This window comes from Vipera ursinii, assembly GCF_947247035.1.
Source record: "Vipera ursinii genome assembly, chromosome: 5".
In the NCBI taxonomy this organism is placed as follows: Eukaryota; Metazoa; Chordata; class Lepidosauria; order Squamata; family Viperidae; genus Vipera; species Vipera ursinii.
The window spans coordinates 57,322,935-57,330,777 of record NC_139518.1 but is presented as its reverse complement, the minus strand read 5'-3'; positions in this window follow the sequence as shown (position 1 = coordinate 57,330,777).

The window sequence follows — 7,843 nt, the reverse complement described above, 5'->3', positions numbered from 1 at the left end:
ATATTCTTTCTACAACCTGTACTACACAGCCTCCTCTTACATGGCAGGCAGCAATCACTCAATCACATAATAATGGGGAATCAGCAACTTCAGGGCCCTCTTTACAATCAACAGCTAGCCTTTTGTACGTCACAGATCTGAGCAGTCAGTTGCTCAGAATATATAGCCTTTTTCTGTTTAGTCTCTGTTGTTGAACTCCACTGACAAATTCCTGCTACCTTCCGTGTTCACTATTAATTCTCTTTGAAATAAATCATACAGGTGAAACTCTTGACCTTACTGACTAGCATCTCTAATTATGAGGATGTGCTGTAAGATTGTAACTATAAATATTAGAGCATACAAAGGATAATATAAAATCAATCTTCATGGTGCGATATATTTCTAATACTGTTTGTATATGGCAGGGATATTTCATGTTTTTTTTAAATGGAAGAATCTGAAAATGACAAATTACTTCCACATATACACTCATGTTTTTATCTCCTTTAATCATAAAAGTATAACCAGAATCAATTAAGACAGAATTGCCTTTATCATGTTAACTGGACCCGATAGGTGTTGAAGTCCCATCATCCAGAAATATTATGGTCTCTGATTGTGCTGAAGACCCTCATAAACATGCAAGGGTGCATGTTCTATTATAAATGTTCCTTCTTCTGTATTTTAGCAGATAAGACCCCAAATATATAAGTATGAACTTTCAGATTCAAATTCTGTTATGTTATCCATAAGCATGTTATCCATAATATAGAACTGTAATGTATAGTGACATATAGTGGAGAGGAGATGAAGAAAAGGCAAGATAGTGAGTGAGGTGTCACAATAGAAGATCCTGTTATATCTGTATGTGGTGTTGCCACATGAGCAAAAACAACTGATCTTGCATTGAAATGCTGCCTCTTGCCTTTTTTGACCTATCTCCCACTTCCCAGGCATCGCTGATAATCGAGTTTCTACAACAGACTGCAGGTAGTGAAGTTAGTTTATTTGAGACACAGTAAAGTCAATGAAAATTTACTAATAAGGTACAATGTTTTGCTCATTAATTTTAATGAATGCCTGGACCATTATTATAGAGGGTTTTGTATTATTATAGACCTAGGTTGTATTTTTAATCCCCATTTTCTTTTAATATTTAGTCTATTTAGATTTTTTGATTTTTATTTTTATTTCTGTATTTTGTATTTTTTTGTATTTTAATTTTTTTGCATTGCATCTTTTTTACTCTGATCTTTGACCATAATAAATGGATGGATTGACTGATTCAGCGATCATAAAGTCAGCCTAGGCATGGAGAACAAATATCCATGATTCAGGAAACTTCACAGAATCATCTTGAGTCACCTATTATCTTTCATTCTTACCTCACATTAGCTGTGAAATTAAAGGGAAGTATAAGGAAAAAAATGGTATATCAGCTCAAGTTCCTTAGAAGACACGTAGTATGTTAACAGAATAAATATTCTTTCCATGGATTATAGCATGTTGATTGTACTGGGAAAGCAGACCTAGATAGGCATACTATTGGACTGAAAAAACATTAGGGATTTCTGTTGAATCTGTAGAATTTAATTGTAATTTATTGTGGAAGGCCTGCCTTGTCTTTGAAATGCATAAAACTATTACAATACAATGACATTTACAATGTAATTACACTAAAACCATTTAATGTTACATAAGTATATATGTACAGAAACACACACACGGACACACACACACACACACACACACATAAATAAATCAGAGAAAGAAAGGTTTTAACATATTAAAAAACCAGAGCCTTAAGAACTTTATAAAAGGCAGTTTATAAATTTTAATTTTTTTTAATTAGGAGAATTATACAGACATATCTGTAACCTGCTTTCATCCCTGATTTTATAAACATATTAGCAGCCAAATCATATATGACAATTTCTGGATTGTCTGCAAAAATAGCAATAGCACCTAGACTTATATACTGCATCCTAAGTAGTTTACAGAATCAGCATATTGCCCCCAACAATCTGGGTCCTCATTTTACTGATCTTGGAAGGACGGAAGGCTGAGTCAACTTTGAGCCCCATCAGGATCAAACTCCAAGCTGTGGACAAAGTTTGTCTGCAATATTGCATTCTAACCACTGTGCCACCATGTAAAAGTGGTTTGGTATAATGACTCAAAGCTTTGAGCAAATGTCTTTAAAATATGACTATGTCACCCACATGCATGATAATTTATATTGTCCTTCTATTCTGAACTTCTAGATATTTGGGATATTTCCCATAATCCCTGCAAGTAAGGGTGTATGCCATGTTGATTATTATGTAGACTGGAGTACAACATATGTGGAAGACCCCAAGTTGGGACATTACTTTGAAGAATGAAACTTTATCACAATAGCATATTTAGAAGATCTATAAAAGATATTGGAAAGAAAGCTCTTATTGGTTCCTAAGGTGATGGCTGAAAATATAAAAGCAAACCTCACCAATACATTCCATCATTTCTGAAGCTTTTATCCATATAAAGTTCAAACTCAATGAAGCACATTTCAGATTCTACAGGGACATTTGTCAAATAGGTTAAGTTTAAAAAAAGAAGAAAAAAAGAAATTGAACTGACCCACATTTAGACTGAAAGAAAAATTGTCCTGAGGTTAAGTTGAATGAAATAGAATTGAATAGCTTGGCTGCTGAAACAGGTGGATGGCACATTTCTCAAAGAAAATGTAATTTAGGTCACCATTTACCATAATAAAGTGAAAAATCTATACATACTGAGGATGAGTACTTTTCTTAAAGCTTTCACCCAAATGCAAAGTAGACAGAATCCCTTTAGTTTGCTTCTCCTACAAAGTCATAAAGCTTGCTAGGTCAGCTTTTTCAAATCATTCTTGAATAGCTAAAAAATAATAGGTCAGTTCCAATACACAGAGCTAGCTGAAGCTGTAAAAATGCTGCCCTGCTGCTTACTATGCATTGAACGCTTACCTTGTAAGAGCTAGTCATTATATTTGCTGGAAATGTTTTTTACTCTATTCTTTAAATAAAATGGCTTCTTACTACTTACTGGATCAGCAGTAATAGACTGAAGACTCAGTTGTATATGGGAAAGAAATTTATTTATTTATTTATTCCCTCAAACTTCCAGGCTGCTTAGGTCCAAAATGACTAGACACCTTTAGAAGATTAAAAATGCAGTAAAAATATCTATAAAAAGAACACACATTATATAAGAGTGCATCAGTTGTCCAAGGAAACAAATAACACACATGCACATCACCCAAATGAAATACAAGGGAAAAATGTGTGTGTGTGGCGGGGGGGGGGGGCGCAAATAACATTCAGACTCACTGTAAACTTATAGCGGGGGTCTTCAAACTTGGCCCTTTTATGACTTAAGGACTTCCAACTCCCAGAATTCCTCAGCCAGGCACACTGACTGAGGAATTCTGGGAGTTGAAGTCCACAAGTCATAAAAGGGCTAAGTGTGAAGACCCCTGACTTACAGAGTAAAAACATAGTACTTAATCATTACATGCCTTTCTGGTCTACAAAAAGCATCTAAATCAAGCTTTTTGTCTATCCCATATTACCTTGCTGTATTTTAAAGCTTGAAGCAGTAGTTCAGCTGAAGTTTTCTTTCCATTTACAATACAAATTTGCTACTGTGAATTTTAGAACACACATAGCAAGTCTAAAGATTTACTTGTTTATTTACAGGATTTCCACACTGCTCTAAACACACAATTCTGAATAGAGTAAAATTCCCCACGACATGCATACATACATACATATATATGTATATCTATATGTATGTATATATGTGTATTTGTGTATGTGTGTGTGTACGCATATGTATATGAGACATATGCTCACCTATATGTATTTTTGCATTTAGTGTATATATATTTTTTCTCAACAGTCTAAAGAGGTCTCCTAAAAGGATAAGAAGAGTTGTAAACATCTGCTAGGCTACAGCAAATGCTCTGTACTGTCCAGCCATAATACTGGGTTCCTTTGCTTCGGAAACAGTTGCATAGAAAGCTCCTCTTTTGACTCTTAGGTCTAATCCTCAGACTGTGACAGATTTTAAGCTGCTTATGAAAACATGGGAAAAAAAGTCAGGCAAAGAAAATCCACACTGATTCTTTGTTTTCTAGGAAAGCAGAGTGAGTGGAGGGGAGAAAAAAAATACTGAATGATAAACTATGTAAGTAGGATGCCCAAATATTATACCCCTTGTAAGAGCAGCTGCCAAGTGTATCTATGTGTGTGTATCTAAAAGTAAGGCCCACAAATTGCTTGGGTTAATTTCAGTATACGCAAAAGTGGAACATGAGTTTGCATTATTCTGGGTCATTCACATTCTTTTGGTTAAGCCTGTTTTTTCCCCCCTCTCAGTAAATCATTGTCCCCAGAGAACCTTCCAGATGTAGATTATTTTTCCTTCTTTTCCCAATTCCAGTATAACCCTTTAAGCCAGGGATCCCCAACCTTGGCAACTTTTAAGACTTATGGACTTCAATTCCCAGAGTTCCCCAGCCAGCCACAGGTCTTAAAGTTGCCAAGGTTAGGGACCCCTGCTTTAAGCAACTCTACTGCTCTTCTCCAACCTGCAAAGGTCCTACAAGGTCCTCTGTCCCCCCCTCTCCTAGATCTAATAAAAATCACAAGATACGCTTCGTTTATGAACAAATGACTTCGCCACTTGCAGTCAGAACAATAATTCAGAATAGATTTCTGTTGCTTGCATTAGACCATAATTGTAAAGACCTACTAGAGAGTTATGGAGATACTTTAATACATGAGTATAATGTTACCCCAAAGTAGCTACTGAACCCAGTGGAAATGAATCCTCTTCAGTCCTGAGAAGCTTGTCTAGAAAATGCAGCTTCTTTCTTTCCCAACAGCCAGAGGAGGTGTAGCTTAGAAGTACAATCATATTTGCTATACTCCTCTCTTTTCTCACCATCTTAGATGCCTTACAACAGGGGTTCCCAACCCCTGGTCCATGAACCAGTACCGGGCCGCAGCATGCCAGCAACCGATCTGCAGAAGCAAGCAAAGCCCCATCCGCAGGATGCAGGCAGCACACAAAACCATGCACCCTCCGGTCCGCGGTAAAAACTGTCTCCATGGAACTGGTCCCTGGTGCCCCAAAGGTTGGGGACCTCTGACTTACAAAGATCTGGTGAAAGTTTTATTTTCTCCTGTTCTTGGCTCAGCTGGATTCCCTGTGCACCTTCTTATTGGCTCCATTGAAAATCCAGGTAGATTACTTTTTATCTCTATGGCTCTACCATTTCCACACCATCCCACCGGGAGATCCCTTTTCCTCTGGGCCTTGATCCCCTTCTCCAGTTATCTCACACTGGCTGCTCATTAATCTCTTGGCTTCAGTTATCCCTGTGAAGGGAGATTTCCCTTTATAAGGAGGCATTTCCTCGAATCCAAGCAGAATGCATAGAATGGGGCAGGAAGAAAAGCTTTTGGGGTTCTTCCTTCACTTCCTGCTTAAAACAAGATCTTAGCACAGTTCTGGTTTCACTTAGCAGCCGCTTCATCTGCAATTGAATTGTTGGTCCCAAATGTTGCTAAAAAAATGGACTACCGGTATTTCCATGCCATTCACGGCTAGCATTATCATATATTTGAACGGGCGAGTACGTAAGACTATTGGAAAGGAAGTAATATGAGGAGCGGGGAAAGAAGGATTAACTGTTTAATTTATCTATAACAAAAATTACAGTGAAAACGGAAAAAAAATATAAGTTAGGCCTACATTTGTATGAAATTACTTTTCCCATCATCGGGAAGACTGGTTTTTCAATGCAACCTTTAGTCCACAACATCTTCTGAGTGTAATTGATTCAGGTCTTGTAAATTTCAAGGGGAGCTGGAGAGGCCTGATCAGCTAATTAAGAACACAGAGTTGAATTTGTTAATTTGTTGTTAGCACTTTTTAGGAAAGCACTGACTGCAGAGAAAAGCTGCTCAGGAAGAGTTACTCCTAAAGCTGGACATCATTTGATTTTAAGGCTATGCCCATGGATAGAGGACATGAGGACAAAGAGGAGGACATATTCTCACTTTGCCACACATTTTGTTTGGAAATCCTATTCATGGCAAATCTCCAACAGTTTGCAGCAGCTTCACCAATTTTCCCAAGTTATGGCAACCACTGACTTACATTAATATAGAAGTTGCCAACATGGTACCTATCTGTCTAGCGCAGGGGTCTTCAAACTTGGCCCTTTTATGACTTGTGGACTTCAACTCCCAGAATTCCTCAGCCAGCTTGCCTGGTTGAGGAATTCTGGGAGTTGAAGTCCACAGGTCACAAAAGGGCCAAGTTTGAAGACCCCTGGTCTAGAGAGATGGTTTTCTCAAAAAATTATGGGAGCTGTAATTCTTATATTTTGCAGAAGTCTGTTATAATGTTTCTGCTGTTTAGGCCCTCCTTATTTTATGCAGTGCTAATGTGTGAAAACAAATACCTAAGCTTCTGACTGTATGCAATTCTTTTAAATAGAAAAATATTTTCTGTGCCTGAATTAGAAGATGAAGTTGTGACAGCAGGGTTTTTTTATCTTCTGTAATAATTTTATTTTATCTATCTCATCTGATCCTTTTGTCCCAACTCCACCTGATGGCCAGAATGTTTTGTGGAAATGAAGAGATAAATGGAAGTAAAATAGAACACCAAAATCTGCAAACTGGAACATTATGGTAGATTAATACTACCTGAATTACCCATTTGCTTTTTGAGACAGAGGGACCATTTTCACCATTCAGCCTGCATGCCAATCTCCTATATATCTTATAAAATATTAGTATAAAAAACAATGAAAGCTGCATTATACTATCTCTCACTATTTCAAAAAAGGAAAAAAATGGAACCAGGAAACTACAGACCTATCAGCCTGACCTCAATACCTGGGAAGATCTTGGAAAGCAACAAATCAGCAAATACCTAGAGGCAAACAAAGTCATTGTTTGCAAACAACGCCAACATGGGTTTCTCAAAAATAGATCATGCCAGACAAATCTTATTGCATTCTTTGACCAGGTGACAAAATTAGTGGACCAGAGGAATGGTGTGGATATAATTTACTTGGACTTCAGTAAGGCACCACCACCAGATGTATTCGTAGCTGGCTGACTGGCTGTACTTAGCGTGTGGCCCTCAATGGAACTGCATCTACATGGAGGGAAGTGTGTAGTGGGGTGCTCCAGGGCTCTGTTCTGGGCCCAGTGCTTTTCAACATCTTCATCAACAATTTGGATGAGGGGATAGATGGGGAACTCATCAGATTTACAGACAACACCAAGCTGGCAGGAATAGCCAACACTCCAGAAGATAGGCTTAAGATATAGAATTGGGTGCTATCTAACAAAATGAAATGCAATGGTGAAAAAAGTAAGGTTCTACATTTAGACAAGAAAAACCAAATGCACAGGTATAGTAGGGCAATAATACAAAACCTGAAGTTTGTAGACCACATACAATGCAAAGAATCATGGGTGCATCCGCAGAGCCGTTCCAAGAGTTACTATGAAATTGTAATTTCATAGTATATGAATGTGAAATGTAAAGGAGGAGAGAATAATTAAAGATACAGAATGCACCATATTACCTGTATTACTTAATTGGATTTAATTAATTAAATGTAAGTGTTCTAGCCTGAAAACTTTTTTGACTTGATTCTTCTTGCCTTTGAAGATGATGCCCTAGTATAGCCAAGAAGGTCAAAATCTGGCTCTTGATTCCTGAAAATTTACACACCACAGGTCTATGGCAGAAAACAGAGATATTTTCTAGCATTTTCATCTTTCACAGATAGTTTTCGTTGGAGATT